The sequence below is a fragment of the Tamandua tetradactyla genome, chromosome 14 (genome assembly GCF_023851605.1).
Source record: "Tamandua tetradactyla isolate mTamTet1 chromosome 14, mTamTet1.pri, whole genome shotgun sequence".
Taxonomy (NCBI): domain Eukaryota; kingdom Metazoa; phylum Chordata; class Mammalia; order Pilosa; family Myrmecophagidae; genus Tamandua; species Tamandua tetradactyla.
Window position 1 is genome coordinate 38,167,556 of NC_135340.1, and position 21,457 is coordinate 38,189,012.

At 32.6% G+C, this 21,457-nt stretch overlaps 1 pseudogene; it reads right to left on the reverse strand.

Annotated features, from left to right (window-relative positions):
* Positions 1 to 1,132: 1,132 nt before the first annotated feature.
* Positions 1,133 to 21,443, reverse strand: LOC143655324 (olfactory receptor 4K15-like; annotated as a pseudogene).
* Positions 21,444 to 21,457: the final 14 nt, after the last annotated feature.

Consider the following 21,457-nt stretch of genomic DNA (forward strand, 5'->3'; position numbering starts at 1 on the left):
ATGGATGAGGGGGATCATTAACACATTTTGAATGTAATTAACCTCACAGAAGTATATATCTGAGTGTGATTAAAGTGGCAAATGTTAAATTATATATAGTGACAGAATAAAAATTTTAAAAATCCCATGATACTACATAAACAATGAACACTACTATGTCAAACATTGGACTACAGTTAATAGTGGAATTATAAAAATGTTCTAGCATCAATTGTAATGACTGTTCCACACCAATGCAAGATATTAATAGGGTGATATATGGGAATCCTGTATTTTATGCATGCCTGTTTTATAAATGTACAGCTTCTGTAATAAATGGGTATAAAGTCCACATAAAAATTATTATATCTACAACACTTTGAAAATGATTCTTTAACAAAAGATAGTGACCGTTAATTCCTAGGGGAAGATAATGTATTTATACTAGGATTCAGGTAACAATCTTCATGAAAATTCGTCTTGAAATTGCCCAGGTTATTTAATAATTTTTCAGAAGATTCAACAAAATAAATAAAACATACAATGGTAAATAAGTGCATGCAGTAAGTTGTTATCCATGAATAATATTTATTTGCAGTTATCTCAATAACGATTTCTGAAACATGTTCACGAATTAAAATGACTTGCTGGAAAGCCATTACATTTTGCATTTCTATTGACATCAGTCATACAATTGTCTTCATGTACTTTCATTCATATAAGGCAATTTTAGATACATCTGTATTAGGCTTATCATATATTGAATATCACATAACACCTATCAGATATAATATTTACATATGTAAATATTGCTATTATCTCTAGCGCATAGAGATACATGCCTTTTGCTTAAAGTTAGTGTCTGAGCTGATCTCTATTTGAGTGAAGGGTTAATCTTTCTTTATCATTTAAAAGTAAATGGTATTTCCCAATGTCTTTCAAAATGATAAGCCTATGTCTTAAAATGGTCTTAAATAAAGAAGAAATGTAGAAAAAAATGAAAAGCACATTGGAAGGAAGAGAATCTTAAAATTCTTAGTGTGCCTTATGTAGCTTCTAATTATTATCATTAACCTTTCATTCATGTTTCCCAATCAGTACCTTCTTTTGGTCAAAATTGTTTGCTTTCATGAGTTATTCCATTTGTAACCACCTAAAGAAAATACAAAAGTGGCGACAGTCTTGTAATTTGCATTGTTTCCAGAAAAAGAATATTTCTTAAGGCTGCGGAAACCTGGCTAGGTTTCAAATACCTGCTCTTCAGTTTTAACATAGCTGCCTTCATCTCTTTGTTCCTTAGAGTGTAGATAACTGGGCTTAAAATGGCAATAAAAATGGTGTAGAACACTGGAAGGACCTTGTCAACTGAATAACTGTTGAAGGGCCACATATAGATGAAGAAGCACGGACCCAAGTATAATAGGACCACCGTGATGTGGGTGGTCAGCATGGAGTGAGCCTTTGCCATGCTGGTGGAGGAGTGTTTCCTGACTGTGATAAGTATCAAAGTGTAGGAGATGAACAGGAGGACAAAGGAACCCATAGAGAGAAAGTCATTGTTTGTCACTATTAGCAGGCTGATGACGTAAGTGTCTCTGCAGTCCAGCTTGGTCACTAGAGGGAGGTCACAGAAAAAACTGTCTACCTGATTAGGACCACAGAAATGCAGGCTAATAGTAAATGCTAATTGGATAGTAGTATGGATGAGGCCAACACTCCAGGAGGTGAGCACCAGAATAACACACACGTGGTGGCTCATGATGGTCATGTAGTGGAGAGGTTTGCAAATAGCAACATAACGGTCATAGGCCATGGATGCAAGGAGCACCATCTCACCACTCACTACCAAATAAGGGGACAAAAAAAATCTTAGCCAAGTGGCCTTTGAAAGAAATAGTCTTGTGCTCTACCAGAAAGTCTGCAATCATTTTGGGGGTAGCAAAGGAGGCAAGACACATATCTGTAAAAGAGGTTTGCAAGCAGAAATTACATGGGAGTGTGAAGGCGGGCATCTGAGGTCACAGTGAGGATGATGAGAAAGTTGCCCACCAAGATTCCTGTGTAAAGTAGTGAAAATATAACAAACAAGAAATGTTGGAGTTCCTGAGAGCTAGAGAGGCCCAGCAACACAAATTCGGACACTCGAGAAATATTTATCTCATTCCTTGATTTTGGAAGTGGCTTATCTTCTTTTGTCTGAATAGGAGAGAAACTGATCAAACAATAAAATAGACATGGGTTGTATCCCAGTTTCACCTCAATCTTTAGTGCTTGTTATTCTACTTAAATATATGCATAGATTTTCAGGCATTGTTACCAATTGTAGAGAAAGCACCTCATCAATCAAAATGAGAGGCCAGAATGAGACACTGAACTTATGCTCCCAAAGACATGGGATAGTGGTGGTTATTGGGAGGTTCAAAGGTGAGAATTTCAACTAACTGATCTATCCATGTATATGACTTTAAGAAGCCATATCAGTTAATTTAAAAATGAAAATGAATATCTGAAAAGTTGTTTTGACATAAAAATTCCAATCTCACAATATAGAGAACAAAACCTATTAGTTTTTTCTGCACCAAATCAAACAAGAACTCTTAATGAGAAAAAAATTTGCTCTTCTATTAGAAAGGATACAATTTTCACAAAATTAAAACTTAATGATGTTAGATTCAAATAATAATTCCATATTACTTTAAATAAATTTGAAAGACAGAGCTAGTCTGTGGTATTCAGTATAGTGGGTGTCCTTGAAGAAAGGAAAGGAATAGGAAAGGTCCATGGAAGTGTCTTCTGTAGTGCTGGTAATGATCAGTTTCTTAATGAGGTTGATAGTTTTATTGGTTTCAGGAGGTAAATAGAAATAAGAATTGACTTTTTTTCTTCTCTTCATGATTTCTGAAGACCTCAACCTGCTGGAAAATTTGAAGCAAACTTCTCATTCGTAATAAGATAGTTTTGTTTTTTGTTAAATATTTTCAATGAAGAAATTCCTATACAAATCACTCCCAGGTTTTCAAATTTGGGTTATTTGACTTTCTAATACTAAGGTGTAAGTGTCCTTTATATTCTTTAGTATACTAGTCCATCATCAGTTATATGATTTGCAATTCTGTGCATTGTCCTTTCATCATTCAGGGCATGAACTGGCTTAATTCTGATGAAGTCCAATTTAATCACTTTATTACTTCATTTGTACTTTTGATGTCATATCTAAGAAACCATTGCTTAATCCAAAACATGGAGATTTAATCCTGTACTTTCTTCTATAACTTTTATGGTTCTGACTCTTATATGCAGTCTTTTGATCCACTTTGAGTTGATTTTTGTATATGGTATATTGTATGTTATTCATTTCTAGCTTCATTACATTGTGTTCAAAGAAGATACACTATGACCTTCTAATAATCATGAAATTTTATGATTTCATTTTTTTTTACTTGCTGAGTTTTTTATAGCCTATCATACATTCTGTCCTGGAGAAAGATCCATGTGCCCCACCCGAATGATGCATATTCCACTGTTATTGCATGCAGACCTCTCTCTCTCTATATATATATCTGTTAGTTCTGGCTGGTATAGAGTATCATTGCTGTCTTCTCTTTCCTTGTTGATCTTTTTCACTAATAGTCTATCTATTATTGAAAGTTGTAATTGAAATATCCCATTATCAATATAGAACCGTCTATTTCTCCATTCACATCTGTCAATATCTGCTTCATATATTTTGAGAATTCTGCTATTAGGTGCATATATTTAAAATTTTTACATTTTTTAATTGTTTGTTTTATCAGTATATAGGTACCCTCTTTGTCCCTTATAATGTTTTTTTACTTTAAGACTAGTCTATCTGATATTAGGAGAGCTAATCTAGCTCCAACTTGATTTCTACTTGCATGGTATATATTTTTTCTGTCCTTTAAATTTCAACCTACTTATGTCTTAAAATTAAGGTGAGCCTCTTATAAACAGCATGCTGTTGGGTCATCCTTTTTTATCCATTCTGCCCATCTCTGCCTTTTACTGGAGAATTTAGTCTATTTACATTTAAAGTAACTACTTATAATCCAGCGTTATCTTTTGCTGTTTTGCTATCCTAATATGAGAGATTTGGGCATTTGTTTTCAGAAAATATCTCTTTCCACAGGTCAGCATTAAGGAGAAGATGCTGCTGCATTTTATTTACATCCAAAATATGATATTTTCTTAAAAAATATTATTTCTACCATTGAAATTACTTTTCCATATACTTAACTATTATGGGTATCAACTGGTGCAAAGTGTAGCTCTCATCATTGTTCTTAAGGTAAGCATTGTTTGTTGAATAAAAGAATAGATGTGATTATGTCCTCTTCTGTCACTGACTAGCTCGGTAATTGAGCAATGCTTTTAAATGAATACCATCATTATTTAGAATGTAAGATTAAGGTGTTGGGCAAAAAAGTTCAAAATTACTTCCCAACATAAAGCAGTTATTTCTGTTAATTCACTCTGAAGATTTTAAATGCTTAATTTATTCAAGTCCCAGAACTAGAAACTGGTGATAGAGCAGTTATTTTTATAACTTGCCAGCTGGTGGTCGTTTATTAGTATCTTTTTTCATTGAGAGAAGATGATGTACCTACGTTTCCCACCATCTCCATTTCCCTTCATTCTTTCCTAGATGAAGTAAGAGTACTTTATCACTTATAAAAAATGGCTGTTTCTTAAGCTGAATAAAATTCCTGTACTCTAATAGAAACACAAAACTGTTGAAATAAAAGATTCTAGGTAAAACCACAGGTGTATTATCAGACAGGTGTATGTCATTGAACAGTTTATTTAGTCTTTTAGGACTCATTGTCTTTAAGTACAAAATGTTGAGAATAATATTACCTTTAAAGAGGAGCCAAAATTATATCTTAACATATTCTGGAGGTTCAAGCTTTTCAAGAAGTTGTAATGACTGCACAAATAAAACGTCCTCAAGGATGATATATTTCAGAGAAGTATTAGTACTTTATTATAATTAAAACTGCTTACAGATAGTATCCTCTGACTTACACAAAACTGAGCTTCATATTGCTGGATGTGTCCAAGCAAAACCATTTTTTCATTTTTTGTTTTATTTAAGGGTGAATGAATACATGCATTGAGGGATTTGCTAGACTACTTTCAATAACCTTCCTATGATAATACCTTCTTATGATAATACACTATAAAATCATCCTCTCTGGAATATTATGATTGGTGGGTAACATTAATATAATTAGATGCCATCAAATATCATTAATTAATGTAAAAATCTTCAGAAACTTTCCTTCTTTTCTTGCTCCCTCCCTGCTTAAAAAATCTTCCCTGCTTTTTATCTATTAGTTACTGTAAACAAGAAAACATTGATGACTCATAGTCTTTGAAAATAAATTGATGAATTTCTTTCACTTATCCAAGATTAAATGAAAAGAATAGACACACTGGTAATCTGTGTGGCTTGGAAAGGGATTGAAAGTTTGTTTGGAAAAATATTGGCCTGTCATTGAGAAGTTGAGTCATAAAACACATTTGTTTATAAAGAAAGAAATGTACATGGGGTGTCCAGAATGGGCTTTCTTCCAGGAAGAGGTAAAAGGCTGGATGAAATTTCCTGATGGAGGACCTGTGCATTAGGGGAACACTGAAAACTTTTAGGAATCTGATAGAAGAAAGAGTGTTGGTAAAATAAAGGAACAAATTAACACTGAAAACCAATTTGGTTATTACACATTCCTTGGAATTTAATATATTAGTCGCAACACTGCTTTTGTTTATAAGATAGTAAATTGCAAAGAGCTCTAGAAATTAAAACCAATCGTACCTCACTAAGATTTAGATGAAGATAATTGATTCCTGCTCTCCATTCTAACTATATATTTTAGTGAAGTACTACCTTCCAATTTAATCCCTAGAAATATAAATGGAGACATTCAAGAAATTAAAGGATTTATCTCAAGGAAGAGAACAATTTTAACTGCAATTTTTTCCCATTAAGTTCTCTTTTTTCAAAAAGAAAATGTTTCAGTAAGAAATAGTAATCAAAGTACATCAAAAATATTTTTGGAAGTACCTCCAATTCTCTTCATATGATTTAAAGTTATAAAGTCACTGAGATATGAGGAAATTGAACCATTTTTCAAAAGCATGTCTACAAATTTTTACATATTTCCTTCCTTTAGCTCACTTTCCCTTCATTTTAAAGAGCAGGAAAATATCTCCTTTCTCTCAAGAATGCATTGTATGTGATCATCATATAATTTAGTCAAACGTTTTGTGCTGTAATAGTGCAATGGATTTTACTAGAGTAGTGACAAAATTCTCAGAGATTACATCACATGTTGTGTATGCATTTTCCTTAATTAGGTGCAGAGAAGGTGTCTTACTTTCATTACTTTTTTCTATACCCATACTGTCATGTCTTGAATAAACAGATATCATTCTAAATGAGAAGCTCTATAAAATTTTGATAAATCACATTGCCCTCTCAGGCACTCAGCTTCTCTTCAAAACAAAGGAGATAAATTCTCCCTTCCAACCTCTATTATGTGATTATCTGAATTTTGAAAGCATGGTAACCAAAGAACAAATTTATTCAAGGTGAAAAACAGTGCATCTGCTTGCATTGATGGAAACAATGTATACAATCAAATAGTTAGGCAAGACTGGTTTCAGAAGGATGGTCAAGCACTATTCATTCTTCAGGGACATGCATTTGTACAATAGATAGAGACAAACTGACACAGACTTGAGCAGATTATGAAAGAAGGTGGAGGATAATGGCCTGTCTCTGCTCTCTCTTCTAACTGAACTGAGATCCTAGAGGGACCTTGTCCCATGCTTTTTAACATCTGCATCTATCAAAGAAACTAACATTTTTGATATCCATGGATGAAAGCCAAAGACTTCAGTGTGACCTTTTTCACTCCCTGGAGTGTCGTTATACAAAGGACACACATAACAAGATGGGAATCATATAAGTAAAAGGGTGGCTGAGAGCGGAAATAAGGCTTTTCACTGTCGATGAGGAATGTTACAGATGAAGGAGAAAGGAAAGCTCGAATGAAGTATTTGGTCCTGTTTTAGAACTGGTGACATCAATATGAACTTATGCTAAGCTTAATATAGATGTAGAAACAATTATGAATGTGTGTATATACTCGTATTAATATAGATATAGAAACAATTATTAATGTGTGCATACTCATCTTAATGTATTGCCCATTTCTGTCCACTCAGAGTGCCTGGAAGCAGTTGACATTCAGTAGCAAGGAGCACATGTAATACCCAGATCTTGGTTTCTAAAGAACCAGAGATCTTTGGAGAAATGCCTGATTCTCGGACTTGTGTTCAGGGACTGAAAGTGTTAAAAAAGTAAGGTACCTTAATGAATTACAAAATGAAGATATGCCAAAAGTACCTGAAAGCCAACCTGAGGAAATTAGGTGACTGAAACCAGAAAAATACAAGCACAATATAAATAATGTAGTATTGGGTCAAAACCAAAGTGTGCAATAAATATCCATATCTTGCATATGAAAATGAAGAATTTTAAAATATGAAAGAAATGAGAGAAATCTTCCTTACTGAAGAATTAAAAAGAATTTTAGAATTACTCACCACTAAAAGGCATGGAACTTAATCCCTCCTATCTTCAGTGTGGCCTGCACACTGTGACATTTTCAAATGATGGGGTAGTGAGTGGTTACATTGGGAAACAGTCACTTTATAGTATAGAAATCTGGCAACCATGAACTTATGCAGGTAATCATTTTATCATTATCTGTGGTATATTTATAGAATATACCTTGATATATGATATAATGAGAAGGACATTACAACTTTATTTTTTTTTCTACTCCACAAACTACAACCTCAAACTAATTGTTAAAAAAGTATCTGAATAACCCAAATTTGAGAATATTTGTGTAATATCTGACCATACTCCTCAAAAATGTCATGTTCATAAGAATAAAGAAAGACTGAAAAATTATCACGATTAAAGGAAACTAAGGAAAGAAGACAACTAATTCTGTGGTGGAATTCTAGATAGAAATCTGGAACAGAGAAAAGCCACATTAATATTTAAGTAAAATAAATGAAATCCAAATATGTTCTTGAATTTGGTTACAAGTAATGTGCTTATGTTGACTTCATTGCTATGACTCATTCACCACAATGTAAACTGCTGATAATAAGAGAAGCTGGTAAATAAAGGAACTCTGTACTAACTTTGTAACTGCATAAATCTAAAATAATGCCCCAAATGCAATTTAACATTAGAATTTAGGGCATAATTTAAGATTCCAGGCATTATGGTATGTAGAGTTTTACTGGGAATAGGAAATTGTACATTATGGATGGTTAATTTGCTAAAATAACCCTATGACCTTTTCCCACCATGCTAACTTCTTGTGGAACTCCACCCACACTAATAAAGGGGGGAAGGTTCACCTCACTATGGGCTTATTGCTATTTTATTGCTATTCAAAGCTAAGTTTTTTATTCCCTGTCCAGTACAATTGTCTACAGTGCAATTCTCACTTTCAGTCATACCTATGGGTAAATAGGGAAAAATTACACTTTTGATGATACAAAAAAATATCATAAAGTGGTTATTTCTGATGACCATCCCATCAAATTGGTTGAAAAGAAGCTACTTCTATGGACTAAAAATCAGCCATTCTTGTGTTAGTATGTGGCTGTGAGTTTATCCATCTCCCCAGAGGCAATGGCTGGAAGATGCTGCTGATGAGGTGAAACATGCAATGGTTTATTGTGAGCTACGGAATTTTCAAAAGATATTTAAATCGCTCCTGCCACACAGAACTAGATTTTGAGAAATGAATACATTATTAATATTTTAAAGTTTAGATTTTGAAATATTTCTTCATCTTATTATTATTTACACCTCTTTTAAATCCAAGCCCTGTATACAAACAAATCAACAAGATTAAAAGTTTTAAAAAGAATATTAACTTAAATAAAACAATTTTTGCACAACTGAATAAAATTTGCGTGGTCCTTAATGAAATCATGTAAATATACATATAACATTAATTATAAGCACTTTAACAATTAGAAATCCTATAAAAACAATACACTAAAGTTCAAATGCTATTTTACTAAATCTTATTAATATGAAAAGCACAACGGTAGTATAAAAACTATACAATGTGATAACATTTTACTAAGAAAAATTAAACTGTAAGAAGTACACTAAAGATAAAAGACAAAATATTTATAAAAGATTGCTAGGGCATTTGGAATTTCTTTTATCCTAATAGTTTCCAGTTTTCTCAATGAACTCAATTGCATTTATGATGAATATACACATTTCTGTGAATTCACATGCTTATGTATATCCACAGGTTTCATGAAATAGTTCATTTTTATAAAATATTTTTGAGTAGTTGCAATTGGTTCTCTTTCTGCATTTTAGTTATTTACTTAAAATAATTAAATTTTAGGTAAAATTCCACTTAATTATGATGTACAGAATTTGTTTTGAGAGTATTGGTTGTCGTTAAGGTGTAATATCAAACAACCAAAGATTTTCTTAAAACAGTATTAATTGAGCTGGATTTATTTTGCAAGAAATATCACACTATTTACTTAATTTTTCAGGTTTTGCTCTTTTTCTGACAACCACAATAATGCATGCTAATATTTGAAATTTGAAAGCAAAAATCATGAAGAACATAATCATTTTCCCAGTAGCAAAGGTGAACACTTTGCTTTAGCTATAAATTCTTGAAGTCCTTTCAAAATGCACATTTGAGTCACACATTTTATAAAGTATTCTACATGTAAGTTGATTTATTACTGATAAAGACCAACATAAGCATTAAATACTGATCCTGAAGTAGTGAAGAACACTGTATCCACTAGATGGGCACAGATGATGGGAAGAAAGGATTCCAGTATAATGGACTGTAAGTCAAATTACACACCTTTTGTGTGTAGAATGTTGATTCTTAAGATTTGCAGTTGCAGAGGGCTGGCACACTAACACTATGGAACCAACCCAGTAAAGAAGATACATAAAATACAGGAAAGCTCCTGATTACTCTACCCATCATTAGGAATTATGTTGTTCAGGAATTTAGGGATTCAGTTACTCACCCAAAGCACATAGGGAATCATTAAAAAAAAATTATTCACACCTTCAGCCAGAAAGGATGGAACACAAAATTGCATGTACTGGGGTGATACTGGTAGACTTGTTTTAAAAAAATGATGAATGGAAAAAAGAGCACCATAAAATGGATGTGGTTGTTGCAATAATATAAGTAGCATTTTAATGAGATGAGATAACTGCTGCCCTGGTCAGCCCAGCTGTGGGTGATGGGAAGGACAATGTGACATTGAGGGAATTTTGGCTGCATGAGCCTTGCTTTTATCCTACAATTACACTTAGCTTGTGCTACTCTCTCCTTATGGACTATCTTTTCTAAAAAGAATTTTTTACCTTAGAATTTATTGGATTTATTTTTAGATAAAGTTCAGATTTTCTATAGCTTAACTGATTTTCTCTCAATTATTGAATTAATGAGTTTTGGAATCTCTAGCTACATTTATGGATTTATTTGTTTCTCCTTAAAAATACATCAGGGGTGGTCAACGGTGACTCAGTGCCAGAATTTCCTCCTTCCACACCAGAGACCTAGGTTCAATTCCTGGTAGCTGCCCATGCAAAAAAAAAAATAAAAATCCATCCATTTTTCCCTCATGTATTTTGAAGTTTTATTGTTATGTGAATAAACACTAGAATTGTCTGTATTCTTAGTGACCTTTTCATTATTATATAATGTCTGTCTCTCTCATAATATCAATGTTTTAAATTCTGCTTTTTATAAAAGTAATGTAGCTTCTCTATATTTCTTATGGTTTAGTTGAGCATGATAAAAATGTTTCAATTTTTTTTGTCTGCAGCATATCCTTGTCATTACATTCTAAGTAGAATTATTGTGTACAGCATATATATGGGAATTGTTCAAGCCCAAACCTAAAATCTCTCTTTTAACTAATATAGACACATTTAACATGAGTGTTAATAGGATTGGATAAAAATCTACCATATTATTTGTTCTTTATAATTTGTTCCATCTGTTCTATGTTTATTTCTTCTTTTTCTTGTTTTAATTGGGATTTTTAATTCCAACTAATTTTACTTGTCTGCTAATTATTTATACTTCATCTAAAAAATTAGATGCCCACAGTTTACAATATACACCTTTAATTGTTTGGTGTTTACCTTCAAATAATGTTATGCTATTTAATCTGGTTAATTTGTAAAGAAATTTCAAATATATATTTCCTAATCCTTCTTTTCATCCTTTATGCCATTTTAGCACTGTTTATATTTATATATGATATAAACACAAAGTAATTTCCTACTATTTATTATTTGGAACATATATTTTATATTAGGGCAATGAAACTATGAAAATGCTTTCAGCTTTACCTCCATTTATTTCATTTTCATTACTGTTTCTTTGGGTAGTTTCAGAATTCAGTCTCTAATTTTTTTTTGCTTGAAGTTCTTTTAAAATTTTTCATAGAGTAGATCTGCTGGCAAACAATTCCTTCAGATTTCTTTCCTTGAAAACAATTATTTGTTCCTCAATTTTTAATGTCATTTTCACTGGGCATAAATTCCTCAGTTGGCTTTTTTTTGTTAAGAATTTTAAAGTTTTTTCTGGCTTAAATTTTGTCATGTATTGTATTCCCTAAAAATATATGTATAATTTCTAACCTCTAGCACCATGAATCTGATCCTGTTTATGATTAGGATCTTTGAAGATGTTAATAGCTAAGATGGAGCCAAACTAGATAGGATATAGGTTTTAATCCAATATGATTAGTGTACTCATAAGATTAGAACATTTGGACATAGGAGGAGACAGAAAGACTATATGTGTGGAAGGTAAAGACTAGATAGGATATAGGTTTTAATCCAATATGATTAGTGTACTCATAAGATTAGAACATTTGGACATAGGAGGAGACAGAAAGACTATATGTGTGGAAGGTAAAGACTGATTTATGCCACAGATCGCTGGCAAGGTGCCATTAACTTGACTGACTTGAGAGGAATCATAACTCTGCTGAACCTTTGACTTCAGATTTCTAGTCTGTAGGTCTGTGAGACAATACATTGCTATTGATTTAAGCCATCGAGTTTGTGATACTTTAAGCCTTCACTAGCAAACTAAAACATAGGACAATATGTGCTTTTTTCTATGGCTTCTTTCATGATTTTTCTTTGTTGTTTCAGCGCTTAGAATATAAAATGCCTATGACTCTTTAGTACATTTGTTTATTTTATTACTTGCATTGCTCTGTGTTCTTTAAGGCTATTGATTCTGTGATTATGGTGTTTGTCATGAATTTTGGAAATTTGTATTCATTATTCTTCAAGTATTATGTTTGACCTGTTTTATCTCTCTCTGTGGGATTCCAGCTATATATATGATATGGTCCCTCAGATTTTGAATGTTTTGTTATGTCTTTCTCTTTATATTCTTTATGTGTTTCAATTTGAATAATTTCTGTCAAACTTCAACTTCAAAGATTTTTTCCTCAACTGTGATGATTCAACTGCTTAGTGTGTTGAAGGCATTATTTTCTTTACTACTGTCCTATTTCTTCATAATATTTCCATTTGGTTCTTCATTAGTGTTGTCTATCTCTCTGCTGAAATTATCCATATAATCTTGCCTGATGTCCATGCCTTCTGTATAGACTATAAGTTAAAGTCTATAAGTTAAAGTTTTAACTTATAAGTGATAGTTACTTTAAATTCCCTGATGGATAGTTGCTATGGTTGCAATCTTCATAATATATGATTTTAATTGAAATAAGTGCTTTATATCTCTTCAGCTAGTGATTTTTTATTGCTTTTTCATACTTCATACTTTTTGTTGAAAGATGCACATATTATGTAGTATATTATCGATGGAATTAAGTAGATTTTAAGCTTGAAAATGGATAGACCTTTCCCTCTGGTAGGCTTATTATGAGGGGCTTCATTTAATCTAGTTAGAAATTGGGCTTGGCACAAGACTTGGTTTTTGTTACTATGATTATTTTCAGTGCACCATGGACAATGTAATGCTTTATGTCTAGGGTGTGGAATAGTATACTTGAGCAATATCTAGTTGTTTCTGAGTTCTAGTACATTTCTTTGTGCTGTATCTCAGAGTGTTTCTTTACATGTTCTTGTTCTTCCTATGTCCCTCATCCACTATTCTGCTGTTACTTGTTATTTGAACCTCTTTAGCTTGCTGTTGTAAGGGGAAGAGGTAGTTAGTGTAATAAATCATGCAGCCTCTCCTGTTCTGATTAACTCTCATTTGGAATCTACACTACTTCCCTAGTCCTGTGTGGTGTGTTCATCTCAAATCCTATGACATTCCCCAGCTAGAGTTGTGGGGTCTCCATGTAATTCTGCTCTTCTCCCAGAAACAGATCCCAAATCTACCGTGTTCCCTTTCTGCTGTTGCAAAGTACTGCCCACGGTATCCTGAAAGGCAGGGTGGTTTCTGTACTCCCTTCAAAATTTTAGGGTTTTCCTTAACAGTGGAAATGGAAAAGAATCAGGTGGAATTTGTTGCACATTCTGCATGACTTTCGCTCCCCTCCACCATGTCTGCACCACAATAGCCACTCCTTAGGGCTCCTTCCAATCTTTTCTGTGAGTACCACACTGGTTTTGTGGAGAAAAGCCAGAAAAAGTTTGTTGATTCCCCCAACCTTTGCAGCCCCCAATGGTTATTTTTCCTCACTCAGCATTAACCATTTTTCAACTAGTCTAGCTGAACTGCTTCTTCTTGTGCCCTGTTGCATCTACTCCAGTTGAATAAGTGTTTATGTCCACTTTGTCCCTGTAGCCAATGCCTCTGCTCAAACTTTGAGCCAATTTCTTTGTCTATGAACTCAGCCCTCAGATGGGCTCAAAAATGAATTTTAAATTAAGCTAGCTATTTATCTTTATGAGATTAGTATTGTCTTTCTTTCCTGCTTTCTACATTCCAATACAGAGCTAGCATTTTAATACATTACTGGCTTTTCTTTGTTAATATATTTGTGAGATATTAGAATGTAGGTTTTTTCTTAATAACATATCCTTGTTAGGTTTAGAATCATGATTTCTCAATCTCATAAAAAGAACAGGAAGTCTTCTCTTTATTCTACATCTAAAAGATTTTATATGAGATTGTTATTTCTTTCTTCCTTGAACATTCCAAAGCATTCACCAATGAAACATTTGGATTTGGACTGTTAAGAGATGAATTTTAAGGGCAGATTTGACTATGTAAATAGATTTGACTATTCAGATTTCTACTTTAATAGTTTCAGTTTGGAGGCTTTTGCATTGCAAGTAATTTTAATTTCAAAAAAATTAAATAGTGTAAAGAAGTTAACTAATGACTTTTATTAACCATTTAATGTCAGGATTAATAGTGATTCTCTTTTTTAAGTTCTGTTATTTTTAAAGTCATATTTTTCCTTTTTATTTCTTTGTCCATATTGTTAGATTTAACCAATTTTATGATTGTTTTCCATTTCATTTCTTTGTCAATATTGCTGTTTAATCAATTTTATGATCTTTTTAAAGAACCAGATTCTACAGAAGTCTATTTGCTAAATTGCAAGTTTATGTTTGAAATTTTCATTCTCTTATTTCCAATGATTTAATATTTTTGCTTCCTACATTTAGTTTTTGTCCTTTAATTTTTTACCTTACTCCATTTTAGAATATGAATTTAAATCTAAACATCCATCCAAGCCCTGTTTTAGTTGCATTCCACTAGGTTTAAAATGCTGCATTTTCTTTTATAATTAAGTAAAAAATGCATTCTTTTTTCTATGGTAATTTCCTTCCTTATCTATAGGGATTGTTTTGTGAAGTGTGTGATATATATTATTTAAATGTTTGGATGTATATTACATTTTTTTAATTGAGTTCCAAGTTAATTTCACAGTGGTCTGGTAATATGCAATTTTATTTCAATTCTGTGTTGACATTTTGGTTTTGGATCACAACAATACCTATTTTGGTAAATGTCCCTGTGCCCTGGCAAAAAGATGTGCATTCTGGAGTAAGTGACCAAAAGTGATTTAATTTGATACATATATCATTTAGTGAGAGTTAATTGTGTTATTTAATATCATTATGTTCTACTAGTGTATTTTTGCTTTCTCAATTACTTAGGGAGGTATGTCAATATCTGCCATGATTGTAAAGGTGTCTATCATATTGACTTTTTCTTTGTTTATTTTGAAATGAGTTACATGCACATTAATGATAGCTATTTCTTCCTAATTAACTGACAATTGTATTATTAAGGAAAATCTAAATATTGTTCTATACACCACTTGCATTTGATTTCATTTACCATCCTTTTTTATATCAACATTTCTGTATCTTTATTTTAATGTGTCTCTTGAAGCAACAGAGACTTATTCTTTTCTTTAATCTTATCAGAAAATGTTTGTATTTTAATTGAAATATTTATAACATTTATATTTAAGGTAGTTTAAAATTGTTTTAAATTACAGTCTTGACATTAGTTTTTTTATTTCAACAATGTATTTATTTAAACAAGAAGCTATCCTTGAAATACTTTATTAAAGGGATGCATTTCTGTTTCAATTTTATTTCATCTTCAATATTTTTTGTTTTGTTTTGTTTTAATTTTTATTGGATAGTATTACATACATCCAAAGCAAAGAAATAAAAAGCAATAGTTTTAAAAGAATCCTTCAACTTAGTTACAGGACAGATCCCAGAGTTTGTCATGGTCTACCATATGATCCTCTTAGATTTTTGCTTCTAGCTGCTCCAGAATATAGGAGACCAGAGGGCTTAAATATATTTTTATCACCACAATCAACTTTTTTTTCCTTTTTTTGTGAAAAATAACATACATACAAAATAGCAATATATTTCAAAGCACAGTGCCACAATTACATATTTCAGAGTTTGACATGGGTTATAATTCCACAATTTTAGGTTTTTACTTCTAGCTGCTCCAAGATACTGGAGACCAAAAGAGATATCAATTTAATGATTCAGCCCTCATTTGTTAAATCCTGTCTTCTCTGTATAACTCCACCATCATCTTTGATCTTTCTATCCCTCTTTTTAGGAATATTGGACTATGGCAATTCTAACATTTTCATGTTGGAAGGGTATGTCACTAATATGAGATATGGAGATAGAATTATCTGATGATCTGGAGAGCTGGACCCTCTAGTTTTTTCAAGACTTATTTGGTCCAGGGAACCTTCTGGAGATTGTAAGTTTCTGGGAAGTCACTCTAGTGCATGGAACCCTTGTGGAATCTTATATATTGCTCTAAGTGTGCTTTAGGACCTGCTGGAATGGTCCTGGTTGGAAGTTGGCAGGTCATGATAGGCAGTGATGCCTAACTGAAGCTTCCATAAGCACAACTTCCAGAGTAGCCTCTCAACTCTATTTGAACTCTCTTTGCCGCTGACACTTTAATAATTACACATTTTTCCTCCTTTCGGTCAGGATAGGATTGTTGATTTCTCAGTGCCAGTTCTGGATTCATCCCTCAGAGTCATCTCCCACCTCGCCAGAGAGATTTCACTTCTGGATGTCATATACCATGTAGTAAAGGAGGACAATGATTTCACTTGCAGAGTTGGACTTAGAGAGAGTGAGGACACATCTGAGCAACATAAAAGATCCTCAAGAAGTAACTCTTAGTCGTGCTTATAGGTAGTCTAAGCTTCTCCGCTACCCACATAATCTTCACAAGAGTAGGCCTCATGATTGAGGGCATGGCCTATTGATTTGGGTGTCCCTAAAGTTTGACACAGTATCAGTGGGACTCCTTGATGGTAAGGTTTAATAGTTGCATAGTCTTTCTCCCATCCATCCTTTAGGGGACATTTTCAATACTTTTTGATTATCTAATATACTCTAGGATGCATCCAGGCATTATATACAGTATTAAAGGACCTCTTTCTTATTCTGTGCTCCCTGTGTTTCAGTTGTTCAAATGAGCTATACAGATATGTTGAATTAAATTATGCACTACAGAAAATTTCAGTTCCCAATCAAATAAACCTTTCTTCCATTGGTCTCAAAGAGTATATGTGGTTCTAAAATATAGACACTGTCTTTATTACCTCTATGAACTGAACTATTTTAACCCCAACTTTTCCTGCTTTGTTCTTATCTCAAATTATTAGGTTATACATAAAACAGCTTCTCAAAATCCAGAAATAATAGTCACCACTCTGGATTTTATATGTCTTCTGTAAAAGCTTAGAATCTAGGACCCTGTTTTTTTATAAGCATTTTCTAAAGGTGACCACACCATTTTTGTTCTTTTGTTTCTGGCTTATTTTTTCTCACCAAATGTCCCACATGCTCATTCACATTCTTGAATACCTCACAACTTTGTTATGTTTTGAAGCAGCACAACCTTCGTTCATAAGTATAGACTGTGGTTGGCCAATCTCCTCCTCTACCAGAGCATCTTTCAGCCACCTGCATTTTATTTTTCCATAGGTTCTTTATTCATTTATTTCTCTTTTCTGATTGTTTTTACATTAACCAATTACTTTTATTATTTAATTTTTCCTCTATTAGATGTTTATTTTTAACTACTTTTATCATCCATCCACTTTATAAACATTTATTTACAATATGATTTACAACTTCATAAGCAATGGGGAAAAAGGAATATTTCACTTATTCACTCATCTTAATTAAATATTTTCATATAGTTTACATTATAAATCATATATTTTAATAAATGATCCTAAGAAGCCAAAATATTATATTATATAAATATGATATAAATATTATATTTATATTCAATATTTACAATTTCTGGTTCTCCTCTATTCTTCCTGAAGCTCAATGTTTCCATTTTGGATCATTTCATTCTCCCTAAAGAACTACCAATTTGATTATTTATAGTGAAAGAAATCTGGCAACAAGTTCCCTGTACCATTCTTTTCTGAAAGTGTATTCATTTGTTTTAATTTTTAAGGTAAATTTTGATGTGTATAGAATTCTAGGTTAGCAATTTTTCTTTTTCTTTCATCACAATATAGATACTACTCTATTTATTGCTGGCTTCAATTTTTACTGTTGAAGAGTTACCATTATTTTTATTATTTCTCCTTTGAAAATAATATCACTATTTTACCCTCTGGTTGCTTTAAAATGATCTTTTCATCTTTGAGTTTTAGTAATTTACTGAGTGTGATTTTTATTTGTACATATCCTACCTGGGCTTCCCTGCATCTCTTGAAGGTGTGGGTTGATGTATTTTATCATTTTTGAAAAATGTCAGCCAGAATTTCATCAAACATTTATTCTTCATTTCTTTTATCCTTTACATTCTGAGTCTCCAGGCATACATATCTTTGCATTTTTTATTGTGTCCCAAATTTCTTTTATATTTTGGCAGTATAAGTGGAAATAGATCTTAAAGATCCAATAGAGATGTGTTTTGGGTTTTGTTAGGAATTATTTCATTTGTTCTTATCCTGGGGATTGTCTTTTGGTCTTTGAGTTTGGGTCTCACTCTTAGGACTGACATTATAGGAATTAAACTGAAAACAAGGGTCTCTCCATTTAGATTGGAACTGTAATGCAAACTTTGAAAAATGTTCTTTGTTCTTTAGTTTCTGAACATTTTTCTTTTGGGCATCCTGCAGAATTGCTCTGTGTAGAAGTAGTTTGTCAGTCAAAGAACCTGAGAGAAATTTTACAATAATTACTGGGCTATTTTTATTCAGTTCCCTTCTCTTCAGAACCCTTCTTCCTACGTAAAAGCCACCTTAGTAGTGTCAAACTCTTTTACCTTTTCTCATTGTTCAGGTGACTTGTCTGAACAATGAGATTTTCTTTCTAGTGACTTGCTTTGAAAATTCCCTCAAAAAGGAAGTGCAGTCAATGTGGAATTTTTTCACATCATAAAATTTCTTTTTGTCAAGGACTGTGATGGTTATTTTAATGTATTAACTTGGCCCAGAGATAGTGTCCAGTTGTTTTTTCAGGTAAGTACTGACTTGATTGTTACTGTAGGGACATTTTGTGAACTTAAGTAAGTTGATTGCATCTATGCTTGATTGCATCTACAATCGACTGAGGAGACTGCCTGCAACAATGAGAGATATCTCATCCAAACTGTTGAAGGCTTTAGCAGGAGAAATGAATTTCAGCTGTCAGACAAGGGAACTTCCATCTCACTTCAGAGAATCATTGTCTCCTATAGAATCAAAGCAAGTAGTCTTCAGAAATTCTGACCTGCGGGCTACCCCAAAGTATTTGGATTTGTGCATCCCCATAGTCATGAGAGAAAATTCTTATAAAAATCTCAAAATATTTATATATATCTTCTGTTAGTTCTGTTGCCCTATAGGGCGCTGATTAATACAAGACTCATAGTCCGGCCTTGATGACTATCTAATCCAAGCAGACTTGCATACATTTTCTTAGGATTTTGTGGTAGTTTATGGTGGTAGTGGAAATCTAATATAGCTACCTTCACATTACCCAAACATTATATCTTTGTCATTTACACTGTTAATGGCACAAGATTTCATTTATAATAACTTCTTATGAATTAAATTATGTTAAGCTATTCTATTGTAATGATAGGTTGGAATACATTTTGCAATGTCTTTCCATACCAACATTATGAATGCATTTTGGTGTTTTCTTGTGTCTCGGTATATTTTTGAAGTTGACCTTGTTAATCCATCTAGGTCATATTTAAGTACAGAGATGTGGGTGGTCAAAATTTTATTATTATTAACCTTAGTTAATATTTCATCTTTTCCTCCTTATTTATTTAAAACATCCTTTATCAAATTCTGAATTCCCTTAAAATGAGGATTTTTTTTACCATTATTTGTCCAATGGACCTATTATTTAAAGATTTATCTACCATAATTTTAATTAATTTAGTTTTAAACATATTTTTGGTATATCATAGGATAAATCCTAACTGCACTGTCCTACTTTTTACAAAATTTTAATCTAATTTTCAAAATTGATCTTTTAAAACCAGATTTAAAAGTCTCTTTGTCAAGTTTCAAACTGTTTAACAACCCATCTCCAATCTTATAGGAATTATGTCTAAATCGCATTGCATTTGCATGTCTTTATTTTATTATTACCTAAAATGATAAATTTTGACCCTTAAGATCATGTAGTCAGCTCTTTGATGAATAATCTGTGCTCTCCTTTTATTTGAGCTTTTTATATATAAACAGTAAAGATTTATTATTTTCTTCATGGTTCTCACATGTATTTTCAAAGTTTAGTGTGAACTGTTTGAACACCTATGGCTATTTGAAATTGTATCATTTCCCTCAATATTTCAAAATTTGTTATGAAATTTAGTGTAGTGGTTTGGAGCTCTGTACTGCAAAAACACATGTTCTTGAATTTAATCCATTTCTATGGGCATCATCCCTTGTAATTAAGACCATTTGATGATGTTACTTCAGATAAAGTGTAACCCTGGATGGGTCTTAATCCTGTTACTGAAGGCATTGTAGGAATGGTCATAGAGAGAAAGAAAAAGCCACAGCACAAGAAGCTGGGTGCTGAAAGTCAATGGAACCTGGGATAAAGGGAGAGGACAGAAGAGGCTGCCAGGTATATCATAGTGTGACAGAGAAGGCAAGGACCAAGGATCATCACCAGCCAGCCCAAGGTTGCCAGCCTTTGAGAAGAAAGCATAGTCCAGATGACAGCTTGATTTGAACTTCTCCCAGCCTCAAAACCTTGAGTCATTAAATTCCCATTATTTATGCCAAACCACTACATGGAATTTGCTTTAGCAATGAGGAAACTATAACACCCATTGAAGGAAGATTTTATCTTTTCCATATTTTATGCCAATCCAATTTCTTGAATTATATTTTAGGAGAATATCTTGTTCTTGGTAGACAATAATTTTTTAAATCCATGTTGAAAATTTGCCTCTTCTTTCTAATATTCTTGCTTTAAGTTGTTACCTTTGTCTCATTTCATAAGACTGGATAGAAACTGTGATTGTAGATGTATTAATTGGCTTTACTCAAGTTATATTGACATGATAATTAACTGCATATGACAGTGGCTTTCAACAAGCAGGATTTTCCTTGCTTGTATTGATTGCTAGCCCTTGGGTGGGCCAAGGCATATAGATGTCTTCTTCATGCTGGGATCCAAATTAAAAGAGAACATTCTTTTTTCATGGAAGAGGAAAATTAGCCCTGGTGAAAACATATAATGGTTGTTCAAGGCTTTCTTATAAAAAGGGCATGTTTAATTTTTCTTATACCTCATTGCCCAACCTAAGATACACGACCTAGTCTAACATCTGAGAGGCAGAAATATGAGTCTTTTATAGGAAAGACTGTTATTCACCTGGGCAGAAAACACTACTTACCTTAGAGGCCATCCTTGTTTGTACTT